This window comes from Ciconia boyciana, chromosome 11, assembly GCF_034638445.1.
Source record: "Ciconia boyciana chromosome 11, ASM3463844v1, whole genome shotgun sequence".
Classification (NCBI taxonomy): Eukaryota; Metazoa; Chordata; class Aves; order Ciconiiformes; family Ciconiidae; genus Ciconia; species Ciconia boyciana.
The window spans coordinates 717,654-739,529 of NC_132944.1; the positions used below are offsets into that span (position 1 = coordinate 717,654).

At 40.9% G+C, this 21,876-nt stretch overlaps 1 protein-coding gene across 2 annotated transcripts in view; it reads right to left on the bottom strand.

Annotated features, from left to right (window-relative positions):
- CARD19 (caspase recruitment domain family member 19) overlaps window positions 1-21,876 on the bottom strand; it is a 107,915-nt gene that overhangs the window by 29,234 nt on the left and 56,805 nt on the right. For both annotated transcript variants that reach the window (XR_012044677.1, XR_012044678.1), the window contains exon 6: window positions 21,557-21,688. The gene's annotated coding sequence lies outside the window, so the exon portion shown is untranslated. The remainder of the gene's footprint in view (window positions 1-21,556; window positions 21,689-21,876) is intronic.

Here is a 21,876-nt window from a genome sequence, read left to right on the forward strand (position 1 = left end):
ATAAAGAGGAGAAAAATTTGCCACAAAGGGTACAAAAGTTGTACCCTCTTCTTACTACCCTGTTGCACGAGGATGAACTTGGAACACACACTGGTTTGAAATGGTTTAAAATCCCTGCTTTGAAATTCTAGCTCCAGCAAGGCCAACCAGTAAGGCCAGCTTTAAGATTTTACCATGTCTCTCTTTTGCTGAGAAAAGTGAAACAAAAAAAATCTGTTGATATCCAATCACTTAACAGGTCTGTATTCCAGTTGGATTTACATGGGCACCCACATACACACAGATGTTGGCGGTATATGCATGTAAAGACAGGGTACGTACATAGATATGTGTACTGATAACTCTCTCAACAGTTAAAATCTTCCAGCTATTAACAACAACTCCAAAAAGGCAGTCAATTGCTTAAATTAAGTCACTAAAGTTTAAGCAAGAGCTACTTTTCAAGATTTTTTATTATTCTTATGCATTCACTTTAAAAGCATTGCAGAAGTCTCATGACATGCCTAGAAAGACATCATCATGCTGGTAAAATAACCTCAAGATGCTTTTGGGAAAACCTGTACTTTACTGTGTCCCTCAAGTACCGTTATTCCATGAAGATAATGTTTTCATAATGTAATTGCAACTCTATGATGTTACTGTTACTGCATTTTAATAACACATGTTTAACTGTGTAAGACAATGAACAAACGCACTGTGAAAAGCCATGGCACAGTAATCATATTCAAGGCAATTTTCATCACAAAATTTGAAAAAACCTGGAAATCTGATTTTACATAAGTTAATTGCAGTGGGAAAAAAATTTAATGGGAGGCATTAGAATAGTGCCACAGTTAAAACACAATAGTCAGCAAGGCAAATTATAGACTTATTTTAAAATTAATATCAAACACCAGCTCTACAAACTAAATATGTAAATGTCTCTGCTGAAATTCAGCTGCTTTCTTAAAATCAAAGCTACAGACTCCTCTTTGGAACATTATTACACACTCCTTTGTGCTTTTGCCTAGCAACAAGCCTTCTGGTGCTGGATGCTCTCAGGAGTGGCACTCATTACCAAGACACACCATCTCTTTACATCTTCTGCTGTCTTTTTTTGTGGGGGGAAAGCAGTCCTATTTCAGGTTTTCTCCACACTTGTTCTGTCTGAAATTATGGGTAGGGTGGGTAAGCTACGGAGCTCTGTGCAGCTGATGTTAAACAAAAGGTGGTAAGATGTATTCTTAGCTTGGGGTGTAATACTGTGACTGTACTGGGAGCCTTGCGGGGGACATGGTACTTGAGAAGTCCGTGGTCCTGAGCAGGCCATGTCTGCTCTGTTGGACCTCATAATCCAGGCTTGAGAAGCCCAGATATTATTAATGTCATCTGTAACTTATAATATCTTTGGCAAAGGTAAGCTGTATGTGGATCAAGGGTGGAACGTTGATCCTGACCGAGACCGTTGCACATTTAGGAGCTGGCAATCCACAGGACAGTTTAACCCGAGCAGGCACATGCCTGTGCGGTGCTGCACACCCAGCGTGGCTCCCAGGCTTGTGTCATGCTGCACAAATCCTGTGGCTGTAAGATAAACTCAGCCAGCTCGGTGTAAGAGAGGAGCCTCCAGGCAGCTTCCACTTAGTACTGCGACTATGCCACTCACCTGGCCTTGCCTTTATCTGAAAGTCCAGCAAGAAGTTCTCATGAGCACATCCTTTAGGAATAGATTTTTTTGCTTGTAGGGAAATTACATGTTAGCTTGAATGACTGAAAGGGCAGGCTTCCCTCCACAGACAGCATCTGCTCTGCTCTGCACAGTGCACCAGCGGAAAATCAATCCGGGCTCCATCCGACCCTGCACAAACGTGGGGTATCCAGCATCTAAAGGGACCTAAGATTTACTTGCTATCTATGCTTTTCCTACTATTCCGTTTTATTAAAGCAGTTATCTTATTAAGCCATTTGTTGTCAGGCCTTTCTTATTGACATCCCGAAAGAGGCCTGCACCAGCTCTCTCACCTTGCCACCATCACCATCCCCTGTGCAGAACAATAACCACTACTGATAAGTAATCAGCTACTTCCAATTATGTTCATCCATCTCGCTTGTGTTTATTCAGTCACTATACATATTTACCGTACTAAACTTGCAGTAGAAGCCAATTTTTAATTTTCTGTCATTGCACAGTTGTACTCGTGATTCCACAGTCTAATACACGATGTGATTGCTTTTACTGGCAAAAGCTGTCTTTTAAATGATGACCAATGCACCTAACAGCTTTAATTTATTTATAGGACTGAACAAAGGCTTTAGACCCAACCTTTGCTCTCATATTGCCAAAGGCTATCATTAAATTTTAATTGACAACCTGAATCTGCCCCAAGAGATATGTCCTTGTCTCTTCCAAGGACTTGCAGGGTGTTGTTCCCTGGACCTAGCTTGCACTCACCCAGAGCTGAAAAGTGCTCACATGAGCATTAGGTGTTTTGCCAAGCTTAATTCAAACCCCCATTCTAGAACGGTGAGTAACACACCTAACCTTTGCCTGAATCAAAGGCCTTCCATTTTTATATGATGGATTAGAATTCCTGAGGAGGATGGTGGTCATTCCCCATGGGTAGGGCCCCAGCAATCCACCATGCACCTGCACTAACACTTCCTACAGCTCCAGTCTAAACAGAGAAAACCCTTGACTAGGCACCTCTGACCTTGTCCTTCAATGGTGAGGTTTTGAAAGGTTCTGCAAGGAGGAGATCTTTACCCTTCCAGCCTACATCTCAGTAGAAGAAGACCCACTGCTGGAACCAACTGTCACCTGTGCAGCTGGGGTTGGAACCTGTGGAGTTTCCCCCATCAAAGGGAGAAGGAAAGAACTGGCAGAGGAGAGCACTCACTAAGGCATTTGGCCCTATAGGTGTTCACTTAGCTGCCTTTACATTCTACACAGACACCACTTCTCCCCGAGTTGCCCATGTCACCTTTAGGAAGACACTCAGGACGGCACATTTCCATGTTGAAGCACTATCTCCATGAACCATCCTAACCACATTCTGTTAGACAAAAAGCAGAGTTAACAGAATTGACCATTATCTTATAATGCATTCTGGTGACGGTCCAAGCAGGAGGATATAGCCATCTCAGTACAGACCCAGCCGTAGACTACAATCATTGTTTCAGAACCGAAGATGGGAGCATTCATTTTTCGCCCACTACCCCCAGTATGTGTGCTTTCCATTGTGCACTCCTATTTCTGCCTATACATAAATAAATAGGGAAGATTGCAGAGAGCTATAATATTGTTTCAGGTTGTGCCTATATGCTTCCATTTTTCATTTGAATATTAAAATTAGCATATATTACAAACTGCAGAGAGAATATGATACACATACTGGCTGCAGCATTTGAGCTCTTCCCACACCTTTATATCCTATTTCAATACAATGAATCTTTTTCCATGTGACTGTTGATACAAAAAAAGTCTTCACTGATGGTGCTATGAAAAAAGTTGTGCTGCTTGCCACAAAGTTATAAAATCATTACTGTGCAATGCAGATGGGCCAAACGTAACCAAGCCTTCATGCAGGGGTGCAGCGCAGTCACCACATAGCATGCAAGCATAGATTTGCTACTTTCATTTTAACCTACAGCCCTAATCTTAAACCAGCAAGGACTTTGTAAGGAATAAAGAATTCTGCCCTCCATGGTGAGCTAGCACACGTGCTCAAAGAGCCGTGATGACAGAAACATTTGCACAGAGCCTACAAAAAGGAATTGGTCACTCTGCACACATAGAGAAACTGTTGAATATGCTCCAGAGGATTAAAGAGCAATTCAAACACTGGGGACAGAGGAGACATCACAGGAAGATGGAGCAGGCAGAATAGTGAGTGGCAAGGAGGGAGATGGAGAAAACCAGACAGATACTCTACCAAAGTACCATCACTTAAAAAACCAACCAACCAAACAAAAACCCAACAACAATAACAAAACACCAAACCACACTCCACACACACTCCCTCCCGGCAATACAGACTTTAAATATGTTTTTTTCCAATCATGCTGTGAAGGTAGATGGCACTTTTGATACAGGCAGTATATTTTTATTCTGGAAGCAGCCTGGTTCTCCCTCCTGCTAGTGTATTTTACTCCTACAAAAGACTACCAGCTAAGAAGAGAAACCCACAGCTACAGACTCTATATAAACTAAAACAGTGAGACCTAGAAAAGCTAAAGTAGGCAAGGCAATTAAAGAGTAAGACAAAGGAGATAAAACATGCAAACTACACAGCAGGTAACAAATGTCTTTTTTTATGAACTTAAAATAAACATTTTCATTTTTTATCTTTTACTGCAGTCTTGCTTCATGTTCAATGCACTCCGCAAAAGCTCACTGCAGGATTTCCTTCTACTTCAGCAAGACTTGGATCAGCTCACGAAAACACAGGTTCTCTTTCCCCGTATCATAAAAGATGCACAGTACATAGGCAATATAAGCAAGACGCTCAGCCATACATCTACTACTTGGAAATCATGTTGGTAGCAGCTCCCTCCCCATGAGTTATTCCACTTTAAAAATCAAAAGTGTCTTTAAAGATGCATCGGAATGATTGCTCCGCTTCAGTGGGATTGCATTAGCAGATCCAGGAATGTTGTCCAGCAGCCAGAATACATAGCTATTTTCTGTATTACAATATTACCTAGCTAGGATATAAATATTGTGTGGGGGAGACAGTTTATGTCTCTCTCCTTGGTATGTCTCAATATATATATTAGTGGGATAACACAGACTCATGTGCCTGGTTGCTTCTTAAATCACTGGCACCATGAAATAATAGCAAAGTGAGAAACAGGGTTATCAAAGTTAAATATGTCCGCACTCACGCAGAACCTTTTCCTTAGCCTGGCTGCTGTCTTTCCAGTACTGTGTAGCTGCTTTTCACAGCAAATTTATACTGAATTTTGTTTGAACAGAATGGCTGTAGATACCCTTAAGCTTCTAAAGCAAAGAAAGCTGTATCTCTAAACCTGAACAGATACATGGAGAGAAGGAATATTTTTTTAATCTTACTCTCCTTTTTTGAATTCGATTGCTGGCTCTACAGCTGCGTAGTGGGAAAACCTGTCCAAAACCCTACAATTGTATGCTAGACTTATACTTTGAGAGACTAACCCAAAGTACTGTCTACAGGCCTGGTTTACCTTTATTAAGAAGCCTTTTGTATCCTTTGAGTAATTTCTGAAGGCAGGTTTCACCGTCCTCTTGATTTCTGGCTTCTAACTTATACGGGAAACACTGAGAGTAGCTTTCTTGTTTCAGTGCAGATCCAGACTCTTTGGCAGGGGCAGTAATATCAAAGTATCCGATGGCCTCTGCATACAAACAGCTTATTGTCCTTGTTATCCACAGCCCATCTGCAGTGAGGGCATGAAAGGTCCTGCAGGAGGGAAAGCCCTACACGCTCTGCCGCACCATTCCTCCCTTGTCTTACAGCAGGAGGGCTGCGGCCGCCGGCCCTGCTCTGCGCCAGCAGCTGCTCCCAGGCCGAGGGATGTGGAAACGCTCTCCTGGCAGAGAGGCAGCAGCTTCCCCCACACCCTTCCCAAAACTGCAGATATCCTGGACCTCAGCACTGATGCAGTATTACTTACAGAAACAGTTTTATGACTTTTTTGTTTCCAGCTACTTAACCAGGTTTTACCTCACAATGCAGTTCGGCTCCTTCCTCTAATTACTTGAGAGCTTTAAGAGATATCTTTGTTAAAAGCTTTGTGAAAAATGTAAGTTAAACACATCAGCCATTTTCAAATCCTTTCAAAGAATCAAAACAGGTTAAGGAATTGCAACATGCTCTTGGTTAAGTTGTGCTGTTTGGGATCTGTGGGGCTATATTTTTTTCAAGTCTTGTGTAACTGTCATTAATTATACTTTCAATTAATCCTGAATGGAGAGTAATACTGTCTACAGTGAGGTACACCACTTAAAAGCAAAGCAAATAATTTCTGGGGATCATTACTACAACATGGTAATATAAGCATGTATTTTGTATCCTGAACAGCATCAGGACAAACTTACTCAGACCACTGACCAAAGATGCCCTTTCCTTTCCGCTTATGACAGATTTATTAAAAAAAAAAAAAAAAAAGAAGAAAATATATTGTGGGGTGGATAGTCAGATAAGTTGACAGACAAGCTTTGTATATACTTACTGGATTAAATTTCCTTTAATAAAATGGAGCTGTTTCAATAATAATAATAAAATCCCAGAAGCTGGTTTCCAATAATTCGTCACATATAATAGTGGCAATCTCTATTTTGCATTGTTTTCTTTATGACTTGGATAAATACCATGCAGTGGCAGGGTGTTGTGAGTGTTTGAAGGATTAAAATTGTGAACTCATCTTCAGATTTTGCCCTAAGGTTACCAAAGAATGTTCAATTCCTGGAAAGCCACTTTGAGAGCACATTGGTCCCACCTCTCTCAGTGAAAATGGACATAAATATCTCCTTTAGTTTCCTAATGACCCTGTTGTTCTGGAAGAACAGAACAAGATGGATCTCTTCACATGCTAGCTCATACACATACCTCTTATATTTTATCCTATTATATAGACGCTTTTAAGCCTCCACCAAAACAAAAAATTGTACCTAAATATGTTTAGTCTGAAAAACAGTTAAGAGCACTTAAAAATTTAGTGCTTTTTTGAACCAGGATATTAAGGTCCATCTTGGTGTCTGAATCCTGTGGGCTTTGATACTGCAAATGGATCTGACACAAAGGTCTCAAAGCTGAAGCTTTCAGGAGTTTGAATTCTGGTCTTTTTTTTATGCATTAAGGCAAGAATTATTTGGAACATACATATAATCAGAAATGGGCATTCCTCAAATGGGAGTAAATTTGAATCCTTAGTTTTCATACAATATTTCCAGTCAATTGGTTTGGAAAACAGCACCAGTTTTAAGCACTTGCTTTTCATCCCCATGCTAGGTTTGCTAGGTTTTAGAGTAATGCTTTTTTAGGTAGGTAAGTGACAGACCGGCAGCAATTAAGTACATCAGAGCAGTTTTATTTCTCGCATTTTGTATTTATCCTGACAGCAGGTGTTTAAGAAGGTATATGTTCAGGTAATAGATAATGTTTCACTTCCCATACAGCCAGCACCATTGCAGAAGCATTTGCTGAGCAAATTCACAATGTTCCTTACCAAGAAAGTGATTAACCACAATTGATGACAATAACTTAAATATTTACACCATACGATAAACTAGGGCTTTAGAACACAGTGACTAGTGCATGGTGCAGTCAGATTAAGGAGTCCAGATACAGATTTCCTTCTCATCCTCCTGATTCATCTTTATAGGCCACAGATATGAAAAAATGCAGCGTTTCTAAGCGAGGCTGAGATTGTGTGTTTTCTTTTCCTAAAAAGGTGAAGGTGGCTATTTTTATCTTCATCCAGAAACCCCTACTTGGTCAAGCTTTTCCTTTTTAACCATTTCAAAATTCCTGTTCTGTACTTTGAGTCTCTAGTAGCCATGCCTTTATAAAGGTTCTGAGATTGCCCAGTGTGTTGGTATAAGCATCCATTATTACACACTACCATTAGACTTTCCCTTCTGAAATAAAAACCAAGTCCCTAGAAATGCAGCATGCAGCAATATCCAAACCACAGTTGCCTTGGCCCCAGCATTAGAATGTTTCCTGTCTCTCAGGCATTGATTACCTCTTGTTTGTATATCAATCCTGAAGAAAAGCAATGCCAGAGAGAAAGATAAATTCATATCTCACTCCTTCTGCCTACTTAGGAAGTCAGAAAAATGATTTGGTGGTGCTCAAGAAGGAAATCCTCAGAAGGGACTAATGACTTCCCCTTTTATTGTAACCCTTTTACAATCCATCACGCTGAGTGGTAGATTCAGGGCTTCACAGTTAGACCTCCTGGCAACCAGCTGCACTGCAGAAGTGATTCACATATAGTCCTACAACAGAGACAGTTCTAGCCCAAAAGATTAAATTCTGCCTGCATCGACACCTTAAAAACAGCCTTCCCTGGAACCGTGGAGGCTGGCAGTGAGTAAGAGCACAGGCCTGCAGATGAAGACACCTGGATTCTGCTCCAAGCATGGATGTAGCCTGTGTTTACTCACTTGAAGGTCCCTTAGGAACCAGATCCAGTATAGAATTTACATTCTGCAATACTTCATCCTGAAGCATCTGATCCCAAAGCAAATCTGGGGATTCTGTGTTTGGTACCTAGCTGGTCTGTCAAAATGGGATCCAAAGTAGCCAGCATGCTAGATTTCCTTTTGGGGCCCACTTTCATTAGTATGCCTAGCTTGCAGATGGTTTCAACTAGCAACTTTTCCTCCTTCTGTCCTCAGACAGGGTGAGAAGTCACTCAATTTCATTTAAGATCCATAAGCCTAGACACCAGAATTACTTTCTTCCCCCCACAGAGATGGGTGAAATTATTTATTCTAAAATAAAGAGTAGCGGTGTTTCCCTTTTAAACTGTAGCAGTGTAGTTGTTAGAGTACTTAGCTATGTTCAATTCCTTTCCCAACAACAGAGGTTCAAACCTGTGCCCCAAAGACTGTAACAATGGCTGTCACACTATGCTAGTCAGGGCGCTTAGCACCTCTCACACTGAAGTCATGGCACCACTCCTGGAAAAATTTGCTGGATCGGGGAAAACGTGATTTCAGATTGGCTTTCCCTATGCTCCCCACAGCACCCACTGAGCAGCTCCATGCTGGGCTGAGACCTTGGACCTCCCACTTCCGGGCATAACTCCAAATTTTTATCTAGAACAACCAACTTGCCTCCTCTAAGGACCACGTTTTAAAGTAAAGTAGCATCTTACCCCTGCGCTCTAGAGGGATCCCAGTCTTGTCAATACAAACTGCACATGCCCTGGGGTAGATGGGGAACAGAGATCCATCCTCAGAGCCCTCAGGGAGATGAATTAACCAGCCTTTAGATTTCAGTCCGGCTTCAGCATTAAGATGCTCAATGCAAGCAGTTCTTGACTTTAGGTAGAAGCACAACTATTGATTTTAATCTCCAGCTAGACAGGGGTTTGGATCTCAAACCCATCTATCTATGCCCCATTTAAAACATTATTTATCAGTTCTGGTTCATTTTCTCCATACCCCAGTATTTCAGTTTGTAACACTGGACTGATGCTCAACTTCTTCATATGAGCAATGTGAACATTAAACAGAGATGTTTGCACTGCAGTTCAGCAGATGGCAGAAACTGACACAGCAGAAAAAGTTTAAAAAGTAAAATATGCATCTTAATGGGACAGTTACCCTAAACTCACATTCCATGTAAGCTCCTCACAAAGCTTACAACAAAAGCAGATACAAATGAATTATGAAAAACACCCTGTAAACACAAAGATGTTTTTATATCTCTGGGTATTTAACTGACATGATATTCTTGATAGCTTTTTTCTTTATTTATGACCTATTAATGACTTATGGTTTAATTCCCTGATTATTATATTCTAAGTCAGAGAAGATTACTCACAAGGTTTAATAAGAATACAGAAGTCACTCAGCAAATAAAAGAAGAAAAGCCAACAACAGGAAATAATTGCAAGCATAAGCACCTAATGAAGTGAAAACATGGCAACACAGTGCTAGTAAACTGGCTATATTGGAAATTTTTTTTATATACTGCATCAAATATTCAGTCGATAGAAGAAACAAAAAGCCAGATGGCGCTGCTTTCTTTAGGCAACAGGTCTCTAAAGGACAAATTGCTTACATATATATGTATTCTTGAAGATAGGAACCAAAAGAAAAAAAATTGCAATGTATTTCTGATAGTCTGCCAGTAAAACACCAACATAAATCCGTGTTTCTACAGACAGCCAGTCACACTCAGCGTAACTGCAGAGGGGAATGAGTGACTGAAGATCCCAGGTGGAATGAAAGCATCTACAAGTTCTGCTGAAGGCACTTAGCACTTTCAGGTCTAAGTCGATTTAAAAAATTCCTTATGTATCATATTTAATGGTTTCAGTCCAGTCTAGTCTATAGGCTGATTGTTTACCACATCCCAAAGCTGTCAAGTACCTTCAGTGTCAGTTTTAAAAGCAATGCCAAGGACTTAAACAAAACCAACTGTCTTTCTAAAATATATGCTCTGGTTCAACCACAAACTACTGGGCAAACTGTAAGTGGTGCTGAGTGAAATTCAAGCAAAATTATCACAATAGTGATTTCTGGCCTTGAAATATACATTTGAGGTGGAATTTCCTCTTTCTATTTTAAACCGTGTCTCAGTAATGAACAGCAGTCAAATTGTGCAGATTGTGTCAAATTTAAATGATCCAGACCTAAAGATTTCATGTGGTTTGTTCGAACAAACAAACAAACAAACAAACAATTATACTGTCACATTCCTGGCTTTCCAAAAAACTTCTGCCTATGAAACTGGCAAAAAGACAACATGAAAGGGATGTAAATTGATACTTGTAAATTTACCTATTGGAACATTATCATGACAAAGAAACTACCAAAAAAACACTTCAAGGCTGATGAGCATGAGCCAGCAGTGTGCTCTGGCAGCAAAGAAGGCCAACAACATCCTGGTCTGTCTTAACAGCAGCACAGCCAGTAGATCATGGGAAGTGGTTATCCCCCTGTACCTCTCAGCACTCATGAGACCACCTGTAGAAAACTGCATCCAGTTTTGGGCTCCCAGTACAAACCAGACATCAATAGAGTGAGTTCAGCACAGTGCCACCAAGATGGTCAAGGGACTGGAGCACTTGCCCTGTGAGGGAGAGGCCGAGGGAACTGGGCTTGTTCAACATGAAGATTTGAGAGGACCTTGTAGCAGCCTCCCAATACCTACAAAGAGCCCACCAAGGAGACAGAGCCAGGCTCTTCAGAGTGGTGCCTCATGGGAGGATGAAAGATAACAGATGTTTGCTGAAACAAGAAAGACTCAGACTAGACAGTAGAATGAGGACAAGCAATGGAACAGGTTGTCCAGAGAGTCTCCAACTTTGGAGGTATTCAAAACCAGGCTGGGGTAAACCACTAAGTCACCTGGTCTGACCTCACAGCTGATCCTACAAGATCATCTTGAGGAGGTGATCAAGAGGTTAAGCAAGAGGTTAGACTAGCTGACCTCCTGATGTTTCTTTCAACCTGAATTATCCTAAGAATCCAGGAACATACGACTTCCAGAAATTCTGGAAAAGCCAACCTTACTTGATAATGAAAACAGCCTCGCTCTTTGCACACTCAAGACACATGGCCTCTCTTGTTGCATACATTAGTCACACTAATAAGCTTCTTTTGCAGTATTTAAGTGCCCATGTAATGCACATAAACTTATCCCATTACACACACTGGAACTTGAACTCAGTCTTGCAAGAGTCCAAACAAAACCAAACAGGTTCAGGCCCTACAGCCTGTGCAGCCCTGCACACAGTCACAATCCTATGGCAATACAAGAGCTCTAAAAACTTGGACTGACTGCTGTAAAGGTGTGATATCTAGCAAGGATCACTTTTTTTTTTTAAGACAGTAAAATTAATAAAATACATAAGAAATGGGGGTGGGCTGGACCTTAGCACTGGAGTCTACTTTTCTGTTCTTCATTTCTTTCCTCTGGCCCAGTGCAGGGTAGGTGCTTCAGGACCTCAGGAACCTCACCACGGCTATAGCACCTGTGGAGCTGGTGCTCTACCTTGTGGGGAAATTTTCTTTTCTCCTTCCTTCCTCCCTCCTCTCCCCATACATCTTGAGAGCTGGGAACCACTCCTAAAAGCATGAGTCTGTGATACAAAAGAACCCTTTGAACAGCTCTTTTTTTTCCTTTCTTTCTTTTTTTTTTTTTTAAACTACCTTTCAATAGCACACATTGTTCTATGAATTACATTTTGGAGTAATTCCATATACAGAAGCCTTTTCATTTAACTGGATTATTCCTTTCATTGAATCACACTTTGCCAATAGTAGCTATAGGGTCTGATTCTTCTCTTATCTACCCCATTGTTGACAAGCCATGCAAGGACATACAATTCAGAGTCATACCTGTACAAAGACCTGGCATTTTAAACAGATGCATTATTTACTCATGTTTACAGATAACCTCCTGCCACTCTCTCTTCTAGAGCACTGCAGCACCTCTGCTGACAACATCTGGAAAATACATTAGCCTTGCTTTTTCTTTAAACTCGTTGTTCTGGAATGTATTACTGATAATGTGTCATCTCTGACCTATCACTGAGTATACATTTGATGAAAAAATTAACCTTTCAAAAATAAACATTATTTCCCAGAGTTTGCAGGTAAAGGTTTTTAAATCATTCTCCATCTATTTTATGTAATAAAATCTATAAAAAGAATGAAATTGTAATAAGAAGATTCTGTTGGCTAGAATAAAACAATGACAACACAGTTTGGAAATTTAGATGCAACTGAGTCCTGATCTCACATTCATTACCTAGACATAGATTCAGCACCTCTAAAGTCAATTACCTGTATAGCCTCTAAAAACACAGCACCACCTCTTAAACCTGTACATTATTTGCATACTTTGCTGCACGCAGCTAAGTTACACAGCTTCAGACGCATGCAAACACATGCTTTTCTTAGCTAGGTAACTTACCAGCTAAGATAAATCATTAATGCACATCACAGTACATTTCACAAACAGTTCTAATAAAGACAATGTTCAAGCTCATCAGAACTTTTAGACCAGCCTCACAATGCCAAACTTGCAACTTTATATCCCACCTCACTTCAGCTATGCAATTTTTACAACAACTTTTGCATAAAAATCATGGGTTCTCTAATTGTAGAAGTGTGTAAATATACACACACATATATGCTGTGGTTAAAAAAAGGTGCAGTTTTTACTGGGACTTTAAAAATGAGAAATTAATATATAGAAATAGACTAAGCTAAGCTATTTCAGCCTGAAAATGTAAAAGTTATGAAGTGCCTAAGACTGAGGATAAAAATAGGAGCTTTATTTCCTCCTATTGAGTCTCTTCTATCCATACTCTTGACATTAATTTCCTATCTTAAATAAAAGGCTGAAACTAGTTTCTCAGATAGCGTTGTGTGGTAACACTTCTTGAAGAGTGGATACTGTCCCCTTGCAGGAAAGGCAGATGCAGCAATGTAAGCACACACTGAAGCAGTCTTTACAGGATGGAGTTAACAGAAAGCTTAAGCCAACAGTGCCAGATCTCCTCAGGAAGTGTGCTCCGGAATTAGAGAACAGCAGAACCACCTGACAACCTGGCTGGCTGTCATCGTCTAAAAAAAATTTAAAAATGGATCAACAGACTCTCCAGGGAGGAATGCCAATAATTTTTATAAAGCAGTTTTTTGCTTCATGGGCCAGGCTAGGGGACCGCACAGTTATCTATGTACACATGGTTTGTAATTAGACAGCATGCTGACATGCAATGTCAACCCTTGTGGCTGTGCCGTTGCTTTGGACTCCAGATTCAGATGAGACGCTGTCACTTCTGGACACCTCGTCAGCGCAGTGCAGCACCCCAGCCACCTCCCTTCCACGGGAGGCCAAGGCCACCAGGGCCCTCTTCTCCCTAAAGCCTTCCTGTCAGGCGCAGTCTACCTAACATCTGTACTATAGTCACGCTAGCTGCTTAAATAAAGAGTACAAAGCACTTTATTCTATGTGAACATCTGTTTGCACAATGCAGAATAGAGCAGTTAAGAGGTTTATTTGAGTGTACAGCTAATTTGATGTGTACTGTGAATACAATGCACTGTACAGAAATGTGTTAGTGTGTGAAGGACAGCAAGCCCAGGGGAAGTAAGCACTACAGCATGGAAGAGTCATTTACCTAATGCAGAGTACTTGCTCTTTACTGAGAAAATGAACTGCCTTACACTTTTAAATGCACCACAAATTAATCCAAAAGAGTATTGTTAAATTGTATATCCTGGGTCAGATAATTTTCACAAACTCCAGACTTCCCTATTTTAATGCTAAACCATTTGCATAGATGTTTCTGCGTATTTCTAGGTAGGAGCTTACTCATTTCTTTCTGGCATCAGTCCAATGCTGCTTGAAACCTTCTCTTGCTCAGAAAGTCTGTTCCAAGTATGTGTGTGCAAAGCAAGCCAAAACATCTTAAGCAAAAGAATATTTTTATTCACTAGTTTCACAGATTTTAAATCCAAAATGGACAATTGTGACTGCTGAATCTGATCTTCTGAATAACAGAGGCCAGAGATTTCCCTATGTGTTTCATGCATTAAGCCTGCAACCAGTTCTGTGTGAATAGGCAAAAAAGTCTTTCCAGAACCTACTGACTAGAAGTGAAGGGCACCATCACTTGCCTCGATCATTGTCTTTTCATGAAAGCTCATAGTGAATCAAAATATTCAGGTCACTTTCAAAACGTTGATATTGTCATAACCATCCCTGTATCTTGATTCCTGGGGGCTGCCCGGCAGACCTACAGTTTAAGCTATTCGGAGCAATTCCAGCCACTTGCAATGCAAGTAGGCTATTATATAGTGGACTCAATAAACCTCCTTACCCCTGTGCTATGCAATGGTAATCATTCACAAAATGGTTTCTGAAGTAGCAGAGAATTAGTTATCTGCCTACAATACAGAAAGCCACTCTGTCATACCAACATTATACACCCACAAATGTAAACTCCTCTTCCCCAGACACTTATTACAGCCCCTAAAAATATTCTAATGGCCTGCTTCTCTGATTGTGTGGCCATAGTAGATGTACTGCTACGACTAATTCTCAAATCAAAACTTTACTTTGACAAGTTTCAGCTTACCTAAATATCTTTCAGTGAGTGTGCCCAACCAACTCCTCCATCCACAACCATCTCTAATATTAGAGATGGCTGTAGCCATAACCCAAAACAGTTTTAAGTCTGTTTCTTTCTCTTTCTCTCCAACGCATAGCCTTATCCAGATAGTCACTATAAACTTTTTTTCAGTCTGTATGTGCTTGATAGCCATGATTACACCAAAATTTCCAGCCTTACCTGCCCTATATTGCCTCAGACTAAGTCACAGATTGTGGGAAGTCAGTAATTTTTGTAACATAAGTATTGCAAAATACTCTATGGCTCTATGGAATTAATAGTGGCATTTAAATATAGATCTACTAAAGAGCCAGGATATGCAACAGCTTAGATATAAATTATGTATCATGACCCCTGGACACAAAATGAACTACAGGAGATTAGTTGCAGTGTCAGTTACATCACTGGATACATCCAACTGCAGAGAAGTAATTCCATACAGGCACCATTCATAACAGAAAAAAGCATCATTTTCATACACATTATGAAGTTATTTTAAACAGGTTGCCTTGCTGGGAACTAGCAGATAGAAGAACATGAAGCAAAGACTGATTTTAGAGAGATAAATGGAGGATGCAGGGAATTTTGCAGTTCTGCTGCTAGGCTAGATGTTTGTCAGGCCCTTCAAATCTCCTTTGCTTTTTCTCCAAATTAATGGTTAGATTTTTTTACCCACTCAATTTTTCTTTGAAAAGGGAAAGTGGGACAGGTCTCTTGCCCTTAGGTAGAGAAAATCTCTCTACTGCATCCCGTCCTGTCCTTCACAAAGAGCATCATGGAAACTCCTTTTTGTCTGTCTTCTCCCAACTCCCAAGTAGTTCGCATAAACACAAAGAGTAAGCATCAGGCAGGAAATTATGACAGGAGACCACAAGAAAACAACTTAATGCATAATTCAGTTGAAAATATAAAGAAAAAAGTCAGTTTCTTTCCTAGAGTTCACACCTATCAGGAGTAATGAACTAAGAAGATATCAGATACTAACAGCTAGCTATTTTTTTAAATGTTATGTTCATTAAAATCTGTCAGGCATTTGGAGCAAGAACTGCCTAAACTAAGTATTTACCTTTAAAATTATTTCTAAAACACCATGATGTTTTGCAGGGTATAATGCAAGGCTTGAAGGACTAACAGGAAACCAAAAAAAGGAAGAAACAGCACAAAATAATGTGCTTTTACTCCAAGTAGTTTCAATGATATGACATATGTTCACCTCTTCCCAAAAGAAATAAACAATCAAACTACACATATCTTACAATAGATAGAAAGAGGGGGTTTTGTTGAGAATAGCTGCCAGGGCAAGGAACTACAATTTCATGTATGTAATAAATCTAGATGCCAGCAAAAAGAAAGTAGGATGTGCTGAGGGATGTAGGAGAAGATTATAAAAGATGATGCCGTTGTAACTGATACAAAGTACCAGTTTTGGAACCCCAACCTCTATATCCATGTTAAATAGCTGAAGCAGTCTCATTTCTTCATCACCCTCCTCCTTAGAGCCTTCCCTCATTCTACATTTTTGAATGACTGATCTGTTTTTCCCATAGTGAGATTATACCAAATGCCATTTTGTTTACTTAAACTTGTGCTCTAGTTAGGAAGTACCAGTTTGCATAATGACTTGTTTTTATAGTGACCACAAATGCCAGGTAGTACCATGTACTTTTTATTTTGGACTTCTTCAGATTGTCTCTTTGGCCACATAAGTAGTATTCATTCAGAGAAAACGAATCCCTAGATTTAAAAAAAAAAAACCACACACAAAAAAACAACTAAAAAAATCCCTCTCCAAAACCAAACCAAACCAAAAAACTCTTGAAATTTTAATGAAAATGCATAACGTTGCCCTTTCTAGTTAGGTTTCGTTAGTGTTCTAGTAGGGTCATTCTGTGCTTGTCACATAGTCATCACACCGATTTTGAGGAAAAAAACCCCAAACAGTTAATAATGATAAATGGCTTGAGAGTCTAACACAGACTGCAAATTCATTTCATGACTAAGATGCAAAGATGCAGTGCAATGGGTCTTTTTTGTCTTGAGTATTTCCATCCAGGTTTCAATAGCTGTTCTGACAGTGGTCCCAAGGACCCTCTCTGCACCCTCCAACATCTGCTCTGCATAACACTCACCAAAAATCCTGACTCAGACTCATGTGATAACACTTGCAGAGTTCTCATTTTATAATGACTGTGCTCAAATTCACACACAAACAAGAATGACCTACCACACAGTATCGTCTTATTGCTTCATTACAAGGCTGCAGACTGATCACATCACCAGTCTATTACCTCTCTCACCACCAGCTTGAGTCTGCAACTATTTTTCTATAGGAGCACAGAGTCCTTTTCATAAGCAGCAAAATATATATATATAAAATTTTTTTCAGATTCATGCAGCAGAACTAACTCAGGATGCATAACAGGAAAATTTATTGTTAAAAAATTGATACTGGGCTGACAAGTGCAACAATATAAATATACAACAGAGAACTGACTGTTTCAGACTGTATGTGAATACTGGATCACAGGCCATTTCACAAGCTCAGACTAAGCTGTTTCTCAGTTCCACTGAAATTATACCCATTTCCTATGAGATTAACAACAGGTCCTATTCTTACAGACCTCTTTGGCATGTGACTGTGCAGTACAAATGTGAGTTAGCACAGAGGAGTAACTCAGCACTGTCACTCCTAAGTGTCACCTACAGAGAGCAGATCTTCTCTAATTTTTAGGATTAAGGGCAGAATATTTTCACTAGAGTGAATCAAACCTTTACAACTGCCAAACAAGTTTATCAAAATGCATTTGCAAAGAGCTACAGAAGATGAAGAAGAGGCAATTAGAAATATAGCAGTATGTCTGAAAATGTCACTAGACACTTGCAGCCAGAGAGGATTCTGACCTGCTTTTCTTGGGGTCCAAACACCGTGGCAATTACGGTCCAAGCATATTGAATGACTGTTAAATTAACTGGTAATCTGTCTGATAAAGCCTAGCCTAGTTGAATGCATTACTGAAGTTCAGCTACTACAAACCCCAAAACTAAGGAAAGCATTGTGCTTTTTCAAGTCTTGGACTTGTTAAGAAATGACAGCATAATGTGGTTTATAGCTTTGCTTCAGAGTGCCCCAGTGTCACCTTATTGTGCTTACTCTTTGACAAAACACTGGTGCCCCCCCTGGCAAGCTGTAACACCACCTGAGCAATTAATATGATATTCCCATCCACTGGAAACATCACAGGTGAGGGTTCAGCATAGCACTGGTTCAAAACAGTGCAACAAACATTTTTTTCAGCTTATGTCCATTCTTCTCCTTTTACAGTATGCTCTCCTCAGCATAAGAACAAAAGAAACAAACATATCTTTGCTCTCATAATATGTTGTTTCTTCTGTTTTCTATGGTCTACAATAACAAAACTTTATTTCTCTCTCTAAATAAGTGTTTTCTAGCCCACTGTACTGAAGAGAGGCAGAGAAGGCCACTAGGAATCAAGATAGAGGAGGATTTCCTATAAAGTCTAATTAAATAAATGTTTGCTGTGCAGTTTGTGAAGACAGTAACTTGAGAGTGTATACTGTGTCAAGGGGTTTTTATGAGATTAAAGTTAATGATCAGTTCAACACTCTCCTGAGTGCAGCAAAATGTAATCTTCAGTGACCTTTAGCATTAAAAATGGAAGCCTAACATGTGCTTAATTTGTGCTTAGTCACATCTGGTTGTCCGTATGCTTTTGCATAGTTTCTAAGAATTGATTCAGTCACCAATTAAGTCTGCTTTAGCAAAAAATCACTGTAAACTCAAAACCAAAAGTCAGCTACAAGAAGTCAGTGCAGTTTAATGCCAAGGTGAATATGAATTTCCATCAAACCCCACTGGAGAAACTCCAAAGGACTAAACAGTCACAGAGACTCATAAAATTTTAAGGTGGTGGCCACAATTCCACTCTCCTATCTGCTCAGTAGCTATTGTATGTTAGAGAGGTGTGCTCATCTGCTGCATGGAAAAAGCTGCAGCGATATGGTATATGGTAGGGATTTTTACTCGATGCACCACAGTCCTTAAGCCTGAGTCTGGATTTTCGGGCAGACCCACTTTGTAGGGTACACTGCAGTCCTTCTATATCACAGAATCACAGAATCGTATAGCTTGGAAAAGGCCTTAACATTATTGAGTCCAACAGTAAACCTAACACTACCAAGACCACCACTACACCATGTCCCTAAGCACCTCATTCAAACGTCTTTTAAATACCTCCAGGGATGGGGACTCAACCACTTCCCTGGGCAGCCTGTTCCAATGCTTGACAACCCTTTCGGTGAAGTAAAATTTCCTAATATCCAGTCTAAACCTCCCCGGGTGAACTTGAGGCCATTTCCTCTCATCCTATCACTTGTTACCTGGGAGAAGAGACCGACCCCCACCTCGCTACACCCTCCTGTCAGGTAGCTGTAGAGAGTGATAAAGTCTCCCCTCAGCCTCCTCTTCTCCAGGCTGAACAACCCCAGGTCCCTCAGCCGCTCCCCATCAGCCTTGTGCTCCAGACCCTTCCCCAGCTCCGTTGCCCTTCTCTGGACACGCTCCAGCCCCTCAATGTCTCTCTGGGAGTGAGGGGCCCAACACTGAACACAGCATTCGAGGTGCAGCCTCACCAGTGCCGAGTACAGGGGCACGATCACTGCCCCAGTCCTGCTGGCCACGCTATTCCTGATACAAGCCAGGATGCCACTGGCTTTCTTGGCCACCTGGGCACACTGCTGGCTCATACTCAGGCAGCTGTCAACCAGCACCCCCAGGTCCTTTTCTGCTGGGCAGCTTTCCAGCCACTCTTCCCCAAGCCTGTAGCGTTGCATGGGGTTGTGTGACCCAAGTGCAGGACCTTGCACTTGGCCTTGCTGGATCTCATACAATTGGCCTCGGCCCATCAATCCAGCCTGTCCAGGTCCCTCTGTAGAACCTTCCTCCCCTCAAGCAGATCAACACTCCCGCACAACTTGGTGTCATCTGCAAACTTACTGAGGGTGCACTCGATCCCCTCATCCAGATCATTGATAAAGATATTAAACAGGACTGGCCCCAGGACTGAGCCCTGGGGAACACTGCTTGTGACCGGCCGCCAACTGGATTTAACTCCATTCACCACAGCTCTTTGGGCCCGGCCATACAGCCAGTTCTTTACCCAGCGAAGAGTACACCCATCCAAGCCATGAGCAGCCAGTTTCTCCAGGAGAATGCTGGGGGAAACAGTGTCGAAGGCTTTACTGAAGTCTAGGTAGACAACATCCACAGCCTTTCCCTCATCCATTAAGTGGGTCACTTTGTCGTAGAAGGAGATCAGGTTAGTCAAGCAGGACCTGCCTTTCCTAAACCCATGCTGGCTGGGCTTGATCCCTTGGTTATCCTCTACAGGCCGTGTGATGGCACTCAAGATGATCTGCTCCATCAGCTTCCCCGGTACCGAGGTCAGGCTGACAGGCCTGTAGTTCCCTGGGTCCTCCTTCTGACCCTTCTTGAAGATGGGTGTCACATTTGCTAATCTCCAGTCACCTGGGACCTCCCCAGTTAGCCAGGACTGCTGGTAAGTGATGGAAAGGGGCTTGGTGAGCACTTCTGCCAGTCCCTTCAGTACTCTTGGGTGGATCTCATCAGGCCCCATAGACTTGTGTGTGTCTAAGTGGTGTAGCAGGTCACTGACCATTTCCCCCTGGATTATGGGGGCTCCATTCTGGTTCCCGTCCCTGTCTTCTGACTCAGGGGGCTGGGTAACAAGAGAACAATTGGTCTTACTATTAAAGACTGAGGCGAAGAAGGCATTAAGTACCTCAGCCTTTTCCTCATCCTTGGTCACTATGTTCCCTCCCCCGTCTAACAGAGGCTGGAGATTCTCCTTAGCTCTCCTTTTGCTGCTAATGTATTTGTATTTGTATTTTGCTTCTAATGTATTTATATATGTATATATCTAACCTTCTGACTAGTCCAGCTGGAGGACCTGCTGAAGAGAACTGCAGATCCCTCCCTGCAGACAGGGCACGGTCTTGGTGCATGCCTGTGAGACTCAGACTGACGGCTAATTCCCCAGCACGACGGCTATAAAGCGAGGACAGCCAAGTGTCTAGACCTCCTTTCAGCAGTGGCCTCTTGCAACCTGTTCATGATTGTAGGTCCAACAGCTTTGTGTTTATTGCACTAAGCAATACAACTGGAGCTTCCCTCCGCAGGAGCTGCTCATGTAAAAATCCTATCTTGGTGATAAAGGAATCGGTAGTAATGCTTCTACATCATCTCTCTTTATGCAAGGTCTAGCAAAAGGCCTTTACACCTTTTTTAAAAAAATTCAATTTATATTTATTTATATTTACATTCTGTATGTTTATTTATATTCTATATGTTTGTTTATATTCTGTAAATAGAATATCCTTTAATTGTGTTTAGAGAGTGGGAAAAGCAACTCCTAATATAGAAGATTTTGAAGGAGTTAACCTGAGGAATACATGTTTGGATACCACACATAGGAACAGGTTCATTGAACAGCTACTCAAGAACGTTTTTAGCGCAGATGAGCAGTTCATTGCTAGCCTTAAAAGAGGTTACATGTGGTCATATAGGACACATTTTTTAAAATTTATTTTTTACTCTGAACACTGTTAAATTTAAGTAGCAAAAGGTTTGCTTGTAACAATAACATTTTAAAATCCAATTTAAATTATTTTGCTTTGTTTCATATTTTAGGCTTACTTTACTGCGCTTGTTGCCAGTTGTGTTGTTTCTGTGCACCTGAGCGTTCCTCGGATGTTCCATCACCAACAAACCTGTACGTTAATTGTTTTTATGTGCGTCCTTCGCCACGGTACAGGTGGGAAAATAAGTCTAGGGAGGAAAAAAAAATAGGATAATGAAACTGAAAACCTAAAAATGCTAATGAGAGCACTCTTAAAATAAAACCCTAGCCTTCAACTTTAATTTTGTCAAGATAGATTTTTCTAAAATGAAACATTTGCATACAGTACCAATTACCGATACTCCTCCCCAGAATAGCACAGACTATGATTCTTGGC